The following is a 20,434-nucleotide window of genomic DNA, read 5'->3' on the forward strand; positions in this document are numbered from 1 at the left end:
TTTAATGCTGGTAATTACTTTGGAAGCAATGAGTTAGCTTACTAAAAAGCTTTCTGTAAATGAACAGCACTTCAGAAGAGCAAGTCTTTCAGTCCCTTCCCAAAATTTATCTCCATTTAAGTGAAGTGGTTTCAGAGACAAAAGGAAGGCCTCAGTATTGCGCAGTGCAGAGCACAGCAAGCTCAAGACTAATTTACAGTCCTCTTATAAAGTTGAAATAACTCCTTTTTGTAAGGGACAACTTTAAAATGAGAAATAAAAACAAAAAAGGCATTAGCAAATACCAGTGCAAAAGCTACTGCCAGTGTTCAAAGCAAGAGTGTAAGCAGATCTCTGCAGCATCTTCGCTTGAATTCACAGAAGCTGAGCCTTCCTGACTAARGATTTCCCAGTACTGACTTCCAGCTTCTGCAGTGCTTCAATCTGTAACTGCACATTCGGGAGAAGGACCAGGTCTAAAAAATCTTGGTGTCACTGCAGAGTTAGGCTCCCATTAGAACGATCACTTACCTGAGGCGTGAGCTTTCCAACTTTCTATGTCAACGGCTCATTTAAAACCACTTCTACCTTGCAGGGACCTCTCTCTTTGGGAACAACAAACTGTAGTTCATTTTCAGTAACATACACCATCTGTCTCCTTTCAATGCTGTTGCTTTTATTCACTGAGACAAGTTTTCCTGCTTCTACATATTCAAGACGCATCAGAAATACCAGAATATCCAACTCGAGAAAACCGAGCAGTGCATCAGTCCTCTGAGCCCAGGTGCCCTCTTTCATGTGGTAAAAGTACTGAATGGGTAACAGACTAGTATTTCAGTATTCATTTCTGTGAATTAACAGTTCAGAGTCTGCTTAATAAAGGCTTGAAATTACTTCCACCTTCACAGCTATCAGAAGGAATTTTGCTTCTTTTTTTTTTTTTTTTTAAGTATACAAAAAAGCGACCCAGTTTCTTTCAAGCTGTTGTGGATGCTTCTTGCTCCGTGTCACTCAGTGGCCGGGTGGCTATGGCTGAGCGGTTCACAGGTGTTGCAGGGTATTACATCAGTGCAGGTCACTAGTTCATTTGACAAGTGTTCAACAGATGGTGATTGCTCCCCTGGCATTCAGACAGATTAAGGTCACTTTATATGGAGAGGAACATGCTGAAGAAGAACAATGCTCTACAGCAACACAGGAGGAATCTGAAGTTGTTTACTGAGGTTGTTCAAAACAGATATAGAGTTATGGAAATGCTAATTTGCTCACGAAAATAACCAAAATTCCAGAATGTAGGAATAAATAGCTTGCATGCAGATCGCGGAGCATGCATCGTCTCTCTTCTTCACTTAGCAGCACCATGATTTCAGAAGATGCAGGCTGTGTGCTGAAGGACAATCTTCTCCTCTGTGCAAGGCTCATACAATATTCATGTGGGGCCAAAGTGGTCCAAACCTCCTCTGCACAGGAAAGACCTGCATTCCACACGTGACTCACCGAAGGGCCGTGTCACAAGCACAGTGCCATGTGTCTGCTGGTAAGTCCTCCCCTACATTCAGTAGTGCCTTCTTCTGCAAAGACATTTTATAAATTATGAACGCTTCTTTATCATGCTTTACATTTATGAAGTGATTCTCATAAAAGTATGTTTGGAAAGTATAGATGAGAAGTACCTGGTAAATATTCAGCTCACGATTTACAAATGGTGGCAAATCCCTTGGTGAGGACATTTGACTTAATTTTATACAACAAGCATTCTTAGGAAGGGCAGAAGTTAACAACATGCACAAATATTTTGACCTAGATAGCACAGTAAGGGGGAGAAGATAACAGAGACTGTCCAGCCTGATCTTGCACACAACACTGGTTGACACAACACTGACAACACTGCAGGCCTGCACCACTGCAGAAAATATGGGCCTTGTTTGGGAAGCATCTTCACTGTCATCTCAAAGCAYGTGGATTAAGGGACTGCCAGCAATGATGATCCAGTTGATCATCATTGATTTTATCAGATCACGTAGCTTTGGGATTTTACACACCATAAACACCACTTTAACCCCACTAAGGAACAAGTGGGTAGCTTGTGCACAAAAGGACCGCTCACCCAGGACCAGCACTGTTCAAGAGAGCTCAGCTGCAGCTTCTATTTACAGCACGARGAAGGGAATGTTACCAGATATAGCCTGAAGGTTTCGGTGGTGTGAATTACTGTGGTGACATGCTGAAATACAGAGAAATGGCAGTGACCTGCAAGAGACTGTTTGTAAGGATGTTAACCCATTCATACCCACAGTGCCACGTATTTCTCCTGGCTAAAACCACAGCATACAGGTCCCTCAGGTCCTACTTGAAGTCTTTGAAATTTCAGCACTTTGATGCATAGAAAAAAAAAAAAAAAACTTTCAAGCCATACAATTCAGGAACATTGAACTTAAAGCAAAGGCTGTTGTTTGCATTCACATATCTTTCACCAGTAGAGCCTTTCTCCTGCCTTCTACCCTTGTCATATATCACACACACATACAAAAAAGCTTTCAAGAAGATGCATTTGTTTACATTTGATTGCATGCTTTCATCAATATGACACCAGCAAAAAAATGTTGTGTTCAACAGAGAAACTCCTATGATTAGAGACAAACCTTAGCACTTTYATTTAAGCATTATGGGAACCTTCCCTGGCTTTCCGGCTTACCAACTAAAACTCAGCAGAATTCATTACAGAAACCAGTACAACTCCTCCTTCTGAGTGGCAAGAACTTGGTTCTACTGAAATCAAAGCACCTTCCTCCCATTAGATACAAATAGGACCAGAATTTCATCATTCTCCACCATTAAACTTCTGGGTCTAATTGGGATTCAGGCATGTATTTGAATTTCAATTTCTGAATTTCAGTTCTGCCTTAGAATTTCAGTTTTCAAATCAAAATGAATATATGGAAACTTTTTCATATGGACTAGGTTAAGCTAGCCCAGATTCTTATACTTTGCCCTGTGTAGGCCTTTATGCTCTCAAACCTACACAGGTAACATGAAATATTAGTCACAGTGACTTAGAATTGACAAAGTGACAAGAATCAGCATGATCTTGGCCTATAGAGCATCTTACAAATTTGATGCATTTACATGTGATAGACTGATGGAATATAAAAAATGCATTAGCTCTTACTATATTTAATAAATGCCCAAAGCCAACAACATGAAGACATGATGATCAAAAAAGATCACGTGATTTAGTTCATTTAACTGACTCTCTTGTTCATTTTGTACTTAAATTTGCTGAATTTCTTTTTGACATTTACAGAATTCTATAGATATACATACACACAAATTACAAAGTTGCTTTATTGCTTATTGCATCTTCTTAGGAACATGTTGGTATATCTCTATTCTGGAGAACATTTCACAGTTCAGTGATGGAAAATAGTTTGCACTTCATTTGCGCATGTACTAATTTTAGATTAAACAGGACCACATAAATCCTGCTGAAAAATGATGCAATTAAGTCAGACCTATTTGTAAAAAGAACAACATGTGGCTGTAATTATAATGGCTAAACATTTGGTAAYACATTGACTTATTAGTGCAGTAAAAGGAGTTTGTGCAACATGCTGAGTAAGTCTTCACAAAAATAAATCTTAATATTCCCCAAAAAGCCATTAAAACAATCCTGTATTGCATTTCTGATCAACTTCCACAATGATGTGCTTTTGCAAAACGGGTCACTTTCGTTGCTAATACAACCCTAAGCATACTCCCTACCTACTGCTGTGGTGTGAAGTATGTGCAGTTGCAGTTAATCAATCAGCTTTATTTCCTGAGCAATACAGCCGCCCAGGAATGACTGAATGACTGGCATATGCACCAAAGTTCTCAAGGATATATGTTTCAGGAGAGCAATAATCTGTGAAGATTTACAGTACGTATACATAAAAATGCCACCGCAGTTTATTTGAAGATTTTGATTCCTTAGAGCAGTTTGGAAACCTCTGTAACCCCGTACAATTACCACAGCCTGATCAAAACTAGTTATGACAAAAATTGACTCSAGGCCATTCATACCTGCTGTTGTGCCTATAAATGACCACGAAGACCATGTAATCCTGTAGTGCCAGGCAAGGGAACAGCCCAAGCTCATTTTTTGCTGTTTACTGCCAAGGTCCTTATACCCCTTTGCCCTTTACACAGCCACAGAAGCACAGAGAAAGTTGGCACTGGCCACAGGCCCTGCCTGCCCTTGTGGTAAGGGACTCTAGRGAAGGGCTTTGCATTCCTGAGACATCCCTACCACGCAGACCGAGTAAAAGTGTCCCAGCGAGTGCAGTGGGCCAGCCCATCCCCAAGGCAGGAACGTGTCCCATGGGGTACAAAGCAGCAGYGGCACAAGGTTCAAATTTTCACACTTTATAAAAGTTTCTGCAAACTCAGCTCCATAAAAGAGGACCAAAAGCCACTCTGGACTCAAGAATGCGTTCAGATCTGTATTCAAAGTTCAGTATTGCCATGCCAAAGTCCCTGCACTTGCATCTTCCCACAGCAGACCTTCTATAATCTCCCTCATCTTCAGATGCTAYTTACTGTGCAGTGGGTATGAAAGGGCAACCAAGGCCCTCACCAGGTGGGCCACGGATGCCAGGACATTTTACAGTCCATCCATAGAAGTGTGGCCATCACATGCAAAGATTTCATTCACTGTCAATCTTCCAAGTGCTCTTTTCTTAAGAATGCCATGCACGATAAACTAGGGGAACGAGCTGGCCTTGTGCATCAGCTAGGGAATGCTTGAAGGTAAAACCAAAACTAAGTGCAAATCTGCTTTTCAGTTTTCAACCCCTACTTCTTCTGATTCTCTTTATTCTCTAACATTATAGGAAAAACTTATTTTCTTAGTTGCATGCCTTTCACTTAACTAGATCAGAAAGTCTCTCATCTACAAAAGACTCATTTCCTTTAGAATTAAGACACCAAGTCAGTTGTTTCCTCAAATCCACTGATCCTTCTCTCACTACTAGCTAGGGGGCTTGTTTTTTTTCACGGAACATGTAATATAAACATAATCAGTCCTTTCACATCATGTAGCTCTTCGCTTCATCAGGAGCTTCCTTTACTTGAGAGATTTTTTTCTGATACACTCCCACTAAAGTAAAATCAATCCATAGCACAAGGACTAGATCTTTTTTTTTTAAAAAAAAAAAAAAAACCTAAAATGCTAACATATTTTCTACACTCATAAAAATGCACCTGTGTCTTGTCATTTCAAAATTAATACAAACCAAAGTACGTGATCCCTTCTGTTAACAYAGTGCTCTCAGATTCCCCTTTCCCCTCACGCTAATTAGTGCGGGGGAAAAAAAATCGCACAGACAAACAGACAAAACATCCCCAGGACACCSTTGTTAAGCAAAGCACTTGCAGGAGTAGAAGGGGCAAAGCTCTGTGTCTGTAATTTTAAACACCTGATTGCCTGAAGCATGCAGGTGTGGGAGAAATGTTGACTAAGTGATGCAAGCCTTTAAAAATGCCCTCATGGTTTTGCCTCAAAAGTCAAAATCCTCATTAATTGTATGAGAATTTAGCAGCAGCCCCACAAGCCAGGGAAGGGACGTTTCTGTTCTTTGCTTAGCTAGCAATGAGGTCAGGAAACACCAAAAAAGAGGTGGACAAAGGGAGAGACAAAACTTTCTGGAAAAATTAGAATTTGCTCTCCAAGTATGATCATTTCTTGCCAGAACTTTTGCAGAGATATCATAAAGAGACCAGTCACTGAGGCACAGGGTAGTCCTTCCAAAAGAGAGAGAAGACTCTTTAATGTGCTTTAAAGAATTGCTCTTATTTTAATCCACCTCTTATTTGGTTCAAATAGCAGGCACAATATATACTTTCTTAAAATTTTTTTTTCTTAAGACCAGTATTAATAGTTAAGCATTCTTTAAAATGGATTTTAAATTAACTTGAGGAAGTTTGAAAGGAGTAAAGGAAGTTTGTGAGGAGTAAATGTTGCTTTTAATCTTTCAAAGCACTAACTGACGCTGTTTATCTTCTCTTGCCAAGTGTAAAAAGCAGACTGGTCTTTAGGCACCCAGCAGTGTTTCTTGGAAGGGCAATGAAAGAGTGAATGGCAAAAGCCTGCCAAAAGGAAAATCAAAGCCATACCTGCAAGCTGCAATACAGTTCTAGGAATCCCTTCAGCCTTTTCTTTTCATGTATTTGAAACTGAAACTTCTCAAAATGCTGGCATGGTTCCTCAAAATCACTTTTACTTCTTAAACCCAAACAAATTGGTGGGGGAAGAAAAGAAGGGGAAAAAAGAGTGAGTTTAAAAAAAAAGAAAGGAGGAGGGGGGGAAGAAGCAGCATTAAATGCAATTGAATTGTCCCAAAGCAGTCTCTTCAGAGGAAAAGAGCCTTAAAATGCAGGAAATCTGTCTAACCCTCTAACTATTCCCACTCAAGCTGCCCCGCAGTCACAGATGTTACTGATTCAGTTAGATAGCAATTCCAAGCTCCCAAAACAGATTCCAAGTGAGAAAATAGGAAAAGTCCTTGGTTGCTATTAGATACGCATTCTGAAGTAAAAAGAAGTATGGGCAGCGAGGAATTTGTGGCCTGGATTAGAGGTTCCATGGTAATTAAACAGTAATGACAAATAGGATCTCTGCTGACCTATTGAACGCAAAGCCACAAGGTTAGAAGCACAGGCTGCAGTGAAATTTCTAGGGAAGTGTGTCAGGGTTTTTTTTCCTACTGTGATTTAGTGATACATTTAGCAGAAATGAAACCAATACGGTTCTCTGAGAACGTAACAATGGCCTACAGAGATTAGATGAAAAAACGGAGTATTTAGCAGGGAAAACTAAAAGCTTTGTAAATTTAACTGTGCAATTAAATTGTATGGTGGGGTAATAATTTATTGCCTCATTGTTAAAAAGCTGGAGGAAAGTTATTGCTTCCTAAAAGACTGGGTAGGACATATCCCTCAGACGTGCTCTGGCTCAGCAGCTTTCCAACATTTAAGCATCAGGCCAGCAACGTGGAAAACACAGCGCTACCTATAACATAAAACAAGTGTTATTAAAACAGAAGCAGCTGTGTAAGTCCTGCTACGACAAGTTTGACTTGGATGGCCAAACAYGTTCCCAAGCTCATGGTTTATCTTGTGATCACTCCAGCTGAYGCAAAGTCGTCTTGTGCTAAGCATCAAACTCAGAAATGGCCCCGGTCCCACTGGGTTGATCTCCTGAGCACACAGAGGGTGGAGGAGATGCTGAATTTTAAGGCCACACAGACRAGATGGTGGAAGAGAGGATGACAAGAACTGGGGCCCCAGCATTCCAGTCCATTGGGTAATGCACGGCTTGCCCTAATGCGAGAGGTACTGGATGGGAGGCAAAACCCAAGGAGTGACCCCATCGCTCCAGCTGCTCCCCGGCTCTGCTTTGGCCCTCCCTGCCAGGARGGATTATCCAAAAGCAATTAGCTAATTGCTCTGCTGTCCTCTCCTCCATGGGAAGCGCTGGCAGAGGAAGGGGAAGGGAGCTCCTGGGGCTGGCAGCGCAGTCACTGAGCCCCTGCCTGCTCCGGGAGCCCAGCTGGACAAAACAGAAGTGCACCAGGCTTGCAGCAACCAGGCAGGGACAACCCCAGCAGCTATTTACATTTTCTTATTAGCAAGAGCATAAATAAAAATAAGATATATGAGCCTCCCAGGGCCCTTTGGCAGAGCCAGACCTGAGCTACAGAAGGATTGTGTGTGGCCTCTACCATTCCCTCCTACTAACACCAGCGCTCACTTACACTGCTGGCCTGCAGCACCATGAGTGGTGAGCCCACAGGATGGGAGGGTAAAAGCGAGTCTTCAGGCTTGCAAGAGATTCTCCTTTTCATCTAGGGGTAAAACTTTACGTAAAGCCTSTTTTCAAAGGTTTCCCTTCTTCCATCCTCAAGGACAGAGTAGCTCTCCTGTACTCATCAGAGACCACAGAACTTTGAAGACAAACATCCTTGTCCTTTGCGCCACTTTGTGGCTTCCAATCACAAGCTGAAGAAGGGATGTTGTTCAAGGGGTTTGATGTTCTTTTGTAAATTTAGATTAAGTTTTTGTTTTGATTTCATAAAAAGGTTATTCATAAGCTCTAGGTGAATGAAAGTCCTGGCAATTAGCTACATTCACAGTCCAATTGGAATAAACACCTGGCCATGTAATGATCCTCCTGCACAACAAAGCACATTAATCTGGCCAGCCAATAAATCAAGTGGCAGAGTATACCCCATTCCACTCAACTCCAAATCCCRTGCCATCAGGCCTCCTCCAAAGCTGGTGCATACAGATGGTTTTTTACATCATGCCTGGAAGGGTCAGTAATATCGGGCTGTTTCACACCACTGGGGCTGCAGACAGGTTTCAGAGCCAGCGGGTGCCCACAAAATGGGCTGTTGGCAGCTCTCCCCTCTCCAGCGAGGCTCTTTTAACTCAAGTAACCCCGTCACCACCATTGCTGCACTGCGATGCAGGCAGTGCAACACCTTCAAATCAGTGTCAGTCGTTTCTTACAGGTTGGAGAGATACAGATGCACTCACCAAAGCCCATAGTTCTTCGGGATCTCTTTAGTCACCTTTAAGCTATTTTAACTTCGCCAAAATATTTCTGAGATGCATCTGAAATGGAGAACAAAATTCCTGCACACAAATATTTTCCTGAGTGCCAAACCCAGCTCCCTGTGACTATTCTTATCAACAGAATTTTGGTTTGCAAAAATATTGACACAAGTTTTAGATATGTTGCCAAGAACTTTAAACAATAAAATGCATGTATTCACGGTTAAAAAAAAATAAAGCAAAACTAGAAAACATATTTAATCCTTAAAAAAGAGGAAGCAAAAATTAAAAGGTCCAGGGCCAGAACAAAAGTTCTGCACTTCTATGAATAACACCAGCAATGGTAATATTCCTGTATCAGTAACAGAACACCAATAGTCCACAGCTAAACCACTCTCAAAAAAGAATCCATGTACAGTAAGAGTTTGTAATAATGAAGATGTTAATCAGAGTTCTGTAGAGTGAAAAAAAGAAAAAAAAAAGAGCTGAACTTCTGTAAGGAGAAACCAGGGCTGTATTCACTGTGTGTGCTCAGTCAGAACCTCGGTGTAGCTCTGTGGTTGCTGTGCACTGAACTCACATATCGGTCTGTTAGGACCTTCATAGAGAAGAGGTAATTCCCTTGACATACAAAGAGTTAACTTCGCAAGGAAAAATAGGTTGGATTGGGGATCAGTAGCTGCTGGGTTTCAGGCTACACCGAGAACCAGAACAGCATTGGAGCTAAATAACCTGCCATACACTTTTTAAGGTAAAATCACCTCCTTGCAATTTTTTTATTTCTTGAAGGGAGCAAAGCTGAGGCAATAAAAGGGGAAAAAAAGAAAAAAAAAGATGGAAAATGAAGTAAATATCCTTGACTAATGAAAGACATGAGCCCTGGCAAACTTCAAATGGCTCAAAGTTGTGCATGCGAGAGCTCACCCAGTGTTCATACATTTTTGAATTTGTCACCAAAATATTCCCCGTACTTGAATTGAAGTCTTAAGCTACTAGTCTCTCATTGAATTCCCAGTTTTTTGATTTGGCGCAGAAATTGGCACAGAAATCTGCAAAGACAGATCTTCCAGCAACAACCTGCAATCCATGAGCTTCATTTGATGGACATAGGAAGTGGGATTATTATAGTGACAGGCAAGTTTTTTCTCTCACCCTTAGACACAACAGAGTGGATCCCCTGACAACTCCTGAAGTACTAATAACATCTTTTATTTAGGGGAAAAAAAAAAGCACACAGTAAGCACAACCCGCTTGGATGCAGCCCTGTGCCACGTGCTCTAGGTGACCCTGCGTGAGCAGGGGGGTTGGACTCGATGACCTCTGAGGTCCCTTCCAACCTTCGGCATTCTATGATTCTATGATTCTATGAAGGGAGCTGGATTTCTAGAGGGAAAAGAGCTGCCAAAATAACTGCTTCAAATGCTACTAATTGAAAGCTCAATGCAAAACTCCAACCAAGGCGAGCAGAGTAGGAAGTCCATGGCCACCCACTAATGTAATGAGGAGCAAGTGGGAAGGCATTTGAGGCTATGGGGGGAACATGTTCTGGAAGTGCTGTCTGTCAGATAAAGAATGGGATGGGGAAGGGGCCCTGTTACCTCCCTTCTGACACGGAGAGGTATTCAGCTGTAGCAAACTCTCAGGGAAATGAGTGGAAAAATGCTATTTCTGTACTTTAAAAATCAGTTTAGATAATTGATAAACTAGGCAAATCTTTATCATACCTCGGAAAACCAGGCTACGGTGTGGGATAAACCTGGAATGTTTTGTGTATCTCTGCAGCTGGCCAAGAGGACACCAGTAAAGACAACCCACAATACTGTAACACATCCTGGAACATTTCAGCTCTTCTTGTGCAAGGCTGGGCAGGAAACTTGCAAGAGTGATACTCGTGGTCCACTTGCCCATCAKAAAGGTAGGATTGGGTCTAAAACACAATGTGAACATATGTGGAGACACGTGTGTTAATAATTATATGCACCTTTACCATGTGCCCATGACATTAGCACACATTCCAAATAAGCATTTATGTCCCCAAAAGCTCAATGGACATGGAGTGAGTCAAATTTTGAAGCAGGAAAGACCACAAGCAAACTTGGATATCCGTGATACCTCTTACAATTGCAGTGGGACTGCACAATGTAAATGTGCCACGTAACTCCAGCTGTGTCTGTCATCAAAGCAGAGGACTGCTGAGTCCTTCCCAGTAACTAAGGAAGGACTACTAGGGGACAGGAAACATAATTTTCTGAGCAAGGAGTTTGAAATTGATGATGATTTTGGGCCCTTTCTATAAAAATAAACAGTCTGATTCAGTCATGAACTAGAATCTGGACACTGTTAATTCAAGAAATATTACTGAATTAATTTTATATCAATTTAATAACTTATTAATAACTATTTGGTGACCTGTCATAAATTAGCACTGCTCCATAAGACCGTCTGGGATGAACAGGGTGATTTACATAACAGAACATGTCATGTCTCTGTCCTCTCTGCTTCTTTTCATTTATTCATGCATAGAGCTAGGCAGATAATAGAAAAAGTAATTAATAGATTTGGCTTGAAAAATGTTTTGATATTAGTGTATATTTTATTAATACAAACTATCTGTCCAACCTAGGAGCTCGATTAATAATGGGGAGAAAATTCTTCATTTAGTGCAGATATAGCATGATATTTATTGCATCAGTCTTCTGAAAAATACCTTTTAATCGGTTTTAGTCAAGTGGCTAAACTAAAGGAAATACAGAAGAGTGAGAAACAAGGCAATCACGTCCAATTATTTGCTCTCATAAAATGACTTAACTGCCACTAGAGCCAAAATCTTAGCTGGACAATGATCCTTAGCTAGGAGCCGAGGCAGTAGTGCAGACTGAGATATACCAAGACTGCATAAAGATTCTCTCACCTGCAGAGGTGAATTGCATGCAGACTCGCAGGTGTTCAGTAACTGCCCAAAACACTAATTGCACGTGCAGTTCTATACGCTTCAYGGGAAGAAGATCCAACTGTGGCTTTTTGTTTTTCTTTCTAAGCTGATACTTTTTCCTGTGGTACAAATAGACTCAGAATATCATATGAAAGAGTAAATAGCAGGGAGCTGACATTGTTAGTGATTATTTATTACCTACATATTACCAGGTAATGGCTGACCTGCAGGCTACACTGAAGAAAAATATCCATTTAACCTTCAAATTACCAACTGCTTCAACACCTATGATCAAGTTTTAGAAACCTTAGCCTTTCATCGGTCAGTCTGGCAACCAGATTAGCTTCTCAGCTGCAGCTGAGGCAATTGCTGTATTGGATGGGAATGACTTATTAATTCCGAAGATGCATCAATAGTGGACAAATACCAAAGCTGTCTGGACATCTCTAATGAYTGTGCTTGGGTTTAGGTACCAGTAATACAATCATGTAAAAATCTCTTGCTCTAAAATAATGTATTTCTAAAACTTGAAAGTGAATAACAACAACAAATGTATCTCTTCTAATTTACAGAAAYACAAGAAATACAATGATCTCTATGTAGCTTCCAGGCAGCCTGGCATTGCATGGCATATGTTTTTGCCCAGGAACATTTGAGGCTTTCCTCTCAGCTATATTAAAACATGTGATGGTACCAGACTCTGGTTACGCTCCCTCACCCCAGCCCTGCAAGGACTGCCAGCCTCTTCTCTCCTGCCTTTCCAGTGCTGCTTTCTTTGGCAAACCCTGTGAGCAGAGGCCTTCACAGGGACCTTCATCAACTCCTCATTTTCATAGCAGGACTACTTCTCAGCCCTATGGGACAGTCAAAGCCTTTTTGCTTCCTCTAAGTCCTACTGAAATTGCTGCATAAGGGAAGGACACAGGAATAAATATTGCATGGCTCAGGCAAATACTTTAGAGCCTCACAGGACACTCGAGTTACTCTTCTATCTGTGCTGCATCCAAGATTTTTCTGGGGTCTTTGAAGTACTGATGCTTTTTTTGCAGGGCCCCGGGCCTCTTCCCTAGGCTGGCCCTTTTCTGTAAGCTCTACAAGCAGGCAGCATAGAGGAGCTCGTTTGATCTGAAGCACAGCATAAGTGAGAGCGACAAACAAGCTGACTGTGAAACCAAAGCAAATAAAACAAGATCTCATAGCTACATAATTGACCGGTCTTTGTTTCCACATCTTACCATGGATCTACTTTCAAAGGCAATTATAGCAAATTATAGGTAGTTATGCCAACCTCTGCATCATTGCTTACAGGCAAGTCAGAAACTGGTCTAGTAGAGACCCTCCAAAAAAAGAGGAGGAAATAGAGAAATACTGAGAACACAGAGGAAGGTGATCTTGACATTCAAGGGAGAAGCTTAGAAATTCTGTTGGAAAAAATAACAACAAAAAACGTGCAGGATAAGGGGCCTGGGCAGGATCTTAAAGATAAATGATCATTTCAACAAATGTTGCATCTAGTGTGAGTGACTGCRTCCATCTTGGCCTCTTTCATAAACCTAGGCTACAAAATTTCTCTTAGAATCCCGTATCTGGTCTAGTAAATGAAACAGAGTTAGACAGACCCACCAGAACCTACCTGTTGGGAAGAAAACTCTTTTTGGTAATGTCCCATGTTTAACTAACCCATAAATTCTTCATGCTTCAGCAGGTGTTTTCTCCACCATACAGCAGGATAGATGAGCCCTGTGAAGAAAATCTACAGACAGCATGAGAGGCCAAATTCTGCAGACAAGTGGTCAYAACAAACAGGATTATTTTTCATTATAACGCTAGCTGTTTTGTGAAGGAAAAGCTCTTTCTAGATCTGCTGCAGAACTTCACAGAGCGCCTTATCTGTTCTTATTGGAGCRATTCAATTTGTTATAGTGCATCGTTGATTCGAGGCCAGAACTTTGCTAACCCTTAGTGTTATATGATTAATAACCTCTTCCTGCAACAAATTGCTGGTCTGCACTCTTTAACAAATCCCTCCTCTTTGAAAAACTTGGGTCTCATATTTACTGCAGAGCTTCATATTTTGTGCAGGATATTGCTTCAGGGAAATTGGGGTTCCACTTTCTATACCATTTTAATGACACCAAAACGGAAAATCTGATTTTCTTTCAATTCAAGGCAGATCACATTTCAAATATCAACATGAAAGAAACATCCTGCATCTCACTTTGTGATTTACGACTATGTCTTTCAGAACAATTACTATTTATACACTCATTTATTCTATCTCTTAGTGTCATATTTTTGGCAAAGTCACTGGACAATGCAGTGTGTCCCAATTTTCCCTCCATCAGAAAACATTTAGCAGAACTGCCTTTTAATACTGATACTGCCTTTTAATTTTCCAAAATGAGAATGTGGATTGTACCACTTTACTCAGGTTTTCCTTTGATTAATGGGAATGCACTTCTACATACTGAGAACAAGACTGAAAGCATTATTGGACTGAAACAATTCCAATATAAAGGTTCAAAGATAGAATAAAAAAAAAAAAAGAAGACAATTAGAATGTATTATTTTAAGGTAGATTCAGGGTGAACCAAAAGATAGCAGAGTGGAAGGGTGAAAAAGAAGCCTTTGCTGGAGGGAATGATTCTGTTGGTAACAGGGCCATTTATGAGACTCAAGTCAGTGTCTGGACATCTGTATTGCTTSAATGTGGTCAAGCATTTGTCAGCTGAATGCTAGGAGCTAAGGAGCTTCTCCAGCACATTCAGCATTCAAAGTGAGATGCTCTAAGTATCTAAGTTGTTTTTAGAACACTGTCTACTCATAAACAATTTGTTAAAATCATGAACATTCAGTATTCTAATTTTGGTAGTTCCTTTYGGTGGTATAGAATATTTTGACTTCTTTCTTGACGGGCTTCACTTTGTCACAAGTGCTTGCAATAGTGAATCCAAGGCCGATGAATAGCACAGAAGTGAAATAAGCCCTGCCTAACTGCAGTACAAGCATCAACCCTTTCTTGTTTATGATTAAATGGATAGTGCTTTTGGCTCAAAATGTGCATTGACAGTCAGAGCTGTGGTAGCTGAGGTCCTTTGACACATGACAATGGTAAGGACTGGCAGACGACTACTTCCCAGAAAAGGCGCTCATCCACTTGGGCTGCTGAGACTTTTGATTAACAACTGAATTGGAAAATCAGCCTGACAAACACTAAGCTTTAGTACAACAGAACACAAGAGGGAGCTCACCAGTTGTGACCTTCTGTCATAAGGTTTATCTTGACATTGTAGGTGAGGGAAATAGATCCAAAGGCATTTGTGATCTCTTCATCCTTAATCACCCAGAGATCAAGGCAAACTGTGCGCACCTCTCAGAGAAGTAAATAGGAACAGGGTCCTGTTGTTCTCCATTCCATTCCTGCAAAAGAGATCAAAGAAAGCTGACCAAAAAAAAATTCCAATTTTTGCTCTACAAAATCACAGAATTGTTAATTAGCAATCTAACTGATGTAGTTTCTTCCTCAGTTTTGTAAGATGAGGACATGAAAACAGGCCTCATGACTGAAGATGTCTTATTTCACTGTCTGTGCTGGGTGAGCATATAAAGTTTGTTCCAGGTGAGCATATAAAAAAAAATGCTAAGTTGAAGRAGATTTAGTAACACTTACCTGTGGCGTTGCACTTTTTAATTCGACCACTGATTCCACTCTTCTTTTTGGAGGTTTGGTGGGAACCACAGCCTCCTCCTCTCCTGTAGGACCCTCCCTTCCTCCACAATGCTGCTTCACAAATGCATAAGGCAGGTCCAGCAGACAGGAGGCTGATCCAAGTGCTTCCAGGCAGTGGGCTCTTTCTTTCCCTCACATTGACTGTTTAGGCTCCGGACACAAACCCTGAGGCTCCTTGTGCCAAAGCCTCAAGTGGGATGTTACCGTGTTCTCAGCATTGCCATGAAGCTTCTGCAGGCCCACTGGGCTGCTGCACAACTGCCTTTAGGGAYTGATGATTCAGTTTTGACCAGATTGCTTAACTTTGCTTTTCAYGGTGAGCTTCCCTAACTAATGGGTCTGTTTTCAAAGAGCTTGGAAAAAGCCTGAACTACACTTCTGAGTGCAAACCTACTCTGAACAGCTTGCACAGTTGCAGAGTCACTGAAAATGTTTAATATGTAATTATGTTGGAAGAATATACACGACTGTCTTTATTGATCGCTTTTCCGGTTACAGAAGTGTTTCGCTATTTTMAGCTCATCAGCTTGCCCTGTGACCTTTCTAATCCTGTCATGTACCTTTTAATGTCATGCTAATATTAGCAAACTTTTATTTCCGCAACTTGGATTTTCTATATTTTTGTCCTTGTGACCAGCAGAAATCTGACTGCCAAATAACAATGAGCTCATCTCAAATGCTAATGCAGCCAGTGCCAGGTGAACAAATTGTCTATTATTAGACTTTTTTCATGCAGTAAGAGCTTTTGTTCCCTACTTGCCTGTCTTAACACCTGCTGTTGCAATGTGTATCAACTTTCAGAACATCATTCCCAGTAACAACAGAACATAAAATGTATTAGGGAATTGCTCATACAGAAACTGATTAACTTTTGTAAAGGGAGCTTTGTTGAATAAAAAGGAAAATACAAACCATGAGGTGATGAGATGACAGTAAAAGTAAATATAACAGAAATCTGCACCGAATCAATGCAACAAAAGTCAGGTATTCAAATGCACTAAATTCATTCAGTGGCATTCAGGAAAATACTAATAGTTGTGAGAAATGAATTTGTATTAGTAGTAGTAGTAATAAGAATTTTTTTCCTTYAGTGAGTTTCACACAAATATAGAGTGTTTGACTGGTGTGTGAAAGTGTTGATGGGATTGTGTGGGTTGGGCATATGGAAAAGGTGTAACCCAAACCCAGCAGCTTAAAAAACACATATATAGATATTTAAAAATATTTAGTAGTGTGATCCAAGTGTTAGAGAAGGAAATTATAATTAACAGGTTACAAGGTATGTTATGAGGAGGTCTGGCTTCTACTGAAGCAAAAACAGTCCTTGCTCATGGTACAGGAATGGACTACTGTTTTCTAAAGATGCCTTTTTTCTTTAGCTTCTCTTTTTGATTTTTACTTTTTTTTGTTCAGAAAATGAGAAATAAAAAGTTGTTTTTGCAGCCCAGAAACACAGAGGTCAAAAGTGGTTCACCCTGTGGATGAGTTGAGGCTTGGAKTTACCTGGGCAGGAGAATTCCTGTCTGTGACTTCCCCTTCTCACCAACTCAGTTGTTCATCTCCCTTTTACCCACTGCCATATCTGTATAGATTGTAAGTTTTTAAGGCCAGAAGCTTTTCTCTGTATTTATACAATGCTTAGGACCCAGGGMTTTCAGTCTAAATTGGGTTCTATCATGAGGATAATATAGTAAACAATGAAGACATCCATAAACAGCAAAAAAACAAAAGCTGGACAATGTAATTATTTCTAAGACTTAGGCGGATATGTCTAGTTCTCAAAATTCCTAGTAATTTACCCAAAAAAAAAAAAAAAAAGGTGATCAGTTACCTTTCATTATTACGGAATAAATCGTGACCTTGGCTTCATTTCATTAACCTCTATTAGAAACAGTTAACAAAGGCCAATTCCTAGAAACAGAATCCAGCTTTCACCCAGCTTATTAAATATTCATATATCTAGTTATGTTTCCTTACTAATATCCCAATAAATAATACTAACACATTACTTTCCTAACAAATTATCTCCATACTCTTCTTCCTCCTTCACATCTTCTCCCTTCCCTGAATTGAGCACTATGAAGACTGGAGGATGCAGAGCAGAGGCTCTCATGAACAAGGAATTACTCTGTCTAATGGTGTAGCTAGGCCAAGTCCACCTCCTGTAAGAGAAAAAACAAAAGTCCCACAAGGTTATGTATATATGTACAACAATTTTATATTTAATGCAATTTTACATTTTTGGACTGTAACCAGGAAAAGGGTACAAGAAAACTGAAGGCAAAAAATGCTCAGAGCTGCTTAATGCTACAGCTACCACTAGCTGCATGGCTTGACTGTCCCCCTTTTCCTTGTCAGACCTCTTGCATCTGCAGGCAGGAAAGGCAGATCCAATACAGTGCCCAGCAGTCTCATACAGTGGTCTTTGCTTGAAGCTATTTTAAGTGCCTTTGCACCAGCTTTGTGCTACTAAGGAGAAACAAAGCTGAAACCTGTATGTGGGAATGACAGATCCAAACCTTACCCTTCAAAACAGAGCAAAGACTAATCCACAACGAAACTGTTAGACAGACCATCCAGCAGGAAACTGCTACGCTGTTTTCACTAAAGTCTACACAAAATKCTGTAAGTTGTTTGGTTAAGATATATATTCATAATCCCCCCACCCACCTTTCRAAAACAGCAGCAACTGTTAACAAATGCAAACACTTTAACATCATAAAACCATGAGGGAAAAGCAAAATCCTGCAGAGGCAAATAAAGAAGAGATCTAATAAAGGAAATAAAAAGAAAAGGAAGTTTCACTTAGGTGGACCAGAGGCACAGACTTTCTTGGCTACAATGTTTATTTGAGAGTTTACACAACCTTAAAAAAAAAAAAAAAAAAGGAAGTTTAAAAAAGCAATCATCCATCCATACCAAATCTGTTAAAAACACATCATGAAGTCTTGCTGTTAGACACAATAATCCGTATTTTGTGCATGAGATTTATTCCTAGCATTTGTTATTACACCTCTGAACATAAACATAAGACCCATATGAAACTTAACAGGCAGGACAATTCACTTGTACAGATCATCCAAAACAGATTTGACATGGTCCCTTGTATCAGATGGCCACGCACATCTTTCCTGTAAGATCTTTTAACACGCTGTATATCCATCAGCGTAAAAGAGACATTTCTGCCTCTGGTGTTGCATGCTGATATCACATGACCACTGTAAAATAGGTTCAAGGGGCTCATGAATCTGCCTTAGCCACCAAAGATAAACAAATCTGGAACTCATTAGTCTTCACACGGCAGTGTTTTGGCACACAGAGGAAAAGGAGTTATCAAGACTAAATTCAGAAAGGTTGATATATGTATCTACATCTCAAAATGTCTGTTAAACTGCCAACATGCTTCACATAGTCCCTGTGAGGTTTGTATTTTTTCCTGCATTGTTTAAGCTGTCAAATGTTAATGTGTTTCTGGCTTAATTTATTACACTGATATGACAAGTTATGAGCAAATGTATTCTTGTTTACTACTGTTAATATTTTGGTTATACTCATTAAGAGCAGTTTTAAGATTAGTCTTTTTTGTTATTCCACATAGTAGAAAAACAAGCAAGAGTCTTTAGTGACGGCTCCGTCTCCCTTACAGCAGGGGGTTTAAAATGCAATTGTGCAATTAACTATGAACGGTATGAGCCCAAAACAGCACAAATCCTCAAGAAGGGGTCTCCCAGAGTCCACTTGATGTATAAACTGTCCTGCCACACCTGGGATCTCATCTGGAGCAAGAGATGGACGGCTGCCACTAAGTGGAAATCCAGAGCATGCTCCTAAGTGGAGAGCATGACTTTGATCAGTAGCAGGAAGCTGAGATTCTTATAATTTGCTTTAATGCTGGAAGGATCATCCTGTCCACCCTCAGAAATGACAGAGGCCACAAGGTATCTCCCRGCAATCCCTGGGTGGGGCCCAGGATCTTTCTGCATTACTCGGGATGCCTCAGTCTCCAAGCACGCGTCTGGCGCTGCAGTGTGCGGCTCTGCTCAGGCACCAAACACATGGTGGGCGGGTTGGTTCCCGCGCAGCACCTGGACACGTTCGCGCAGCTCCGCAGGCCTTGCGACGCCTTCCTCCCTTTCAAATGATGCTGCCTCCTTGCCACGTTGAGACAAACTTATGGTCAGAGCTAATGAGAACCTCCTTAGCAGCCAATTTCATCAGCCATTATGTCAGAGAGGCCCAATGCAAAGCTGACAGCATCTGTCAGCTCAGACATCTTTAGGAAGTAGTTTGCATGGAACGTGCATAATAGCCTCTGAATAAATAAATTAAAATTAAAATAAGACCGATCACCATCAGATTTCAGCTCCCACAAGTTTCACAGAAATACTGGGTAGATGGACATTAAATTCACTGACTGGTCCCTACTACTAATCCTGAGTTTTAGTAAATATATATTTTATCAAATAACTACTGACAGAACTTTGAAATCCTTTATATACATATACATATACATATACATATACATATACATATACATATACATATACATATACATATACATATACATATACCTAAAGCATTATGATGAGCACATATAATGTCAGGCTGTCATTTACACAGCCTGATGCAACATGACACGGCTCAGTCACAAACCCTATTGTGACACAAATTTAGAAGTAGCATTGGATGAAGATCTGCAACTCTGGCACAAGAATGACTTTAATATTCCAAAGTTTGTTTTCATTCTGATTTGGAAGGCAAAGAAGGAAATCTAGAAGGCTGGAAAAATTATCAAGCAATTTTGATAAGTTTCTAAATAAAATTTCACTTGGCTGCACTTTATGGAGCGAGGGACTTGGAAATCTCAGAGGAGCTGGGAGCCTTACAGCTCAGGAGCCAGGGCTCCTCGGTCCTGGCCTCCTGCAAGCAGATAAAGGCAGATGTGCAGCAACCTGCCCCAACAGGCTGCTGGGGCTGCCAGGCCCCTTACATCTCTACGGCTCTTCCACTCCACATTCAGCCACCTACCAGGCCTGCTGAGATCCCAGGATTTCTGACTTTGAGCAAGTGCATCTCAAAACAGTACGTTCAGGTGATGTCTATGAAACCATCATCTGACTGGCCAGGAGGAAGACTTGATATATATGACCTCCCTAATCTGAGGGCATCCAAGTAGCTGGAAACAAAACTGCAGTTTT

At 40.7% G+C, this 20,434-nt stretch overlaps 2 long non-coding RNA genes across 3 annotated transcripts; both read right to left on the reverse strand.

The window, feature by feature from the left end:
* Nucleotides 1–8: 8 nt before the first annotated feature.
* LOC112948486 lies at nt 9–8,619 on the reverse strand. Of its 2 annotated transcripts, XR_003249636.1 has the most exons (5): nt 8,557–8,619; nt 6,133–6,241; nt 2,274–2,352; nt 1,653–1,779; nt 9–1,550 (listed from the first exon to the last, which is right to left on the reverse strand). It is a non-coding gene; the product is annotated as an uncharacterized LOC112948486 (long non-coding RNA). The 2 variants fall into 2 exon arrangements; XR_003249637.1 differs by lacking the exon at nt 1,653–1,779.
* Nucleotides 8,620–13,138: 4,519 nt separating this feature from the next.
* On the reverse strand, nt 13,139–14,919 carry LOC112948472. The gene is made up of 2 exons (XR_003249628.1): nt 14,758–14,919; nt 13,139–13,259 (listed from the first exon to the last, which is right to left on the reverse strand). It is a non-coding gene; the product is annotated as an uncharacterized LOC112948472 (long non-coding RNA).
* Nucleotides 14,920–20,434: the final 5,515 nt, after the last annotated feature.

This window comes from Nothoprocta perdicaria, unplaced genomic scaffold (assembly GCF_003342845.1).
Source record: "Nothoprocta perdicaria isolate Ctin4 unplaced genomic scaffold, notPer1 scaffold_262, whole genome shotgun sequence".
In the NCBI taxonomy this organism is placed as follows: domain Eukaryota; kingdom Metazoa; phylum Chordata; class Aves; order Tinamiformes; family Tinamidae; genus Nothoprocta; species Nothoprocta perdicaria.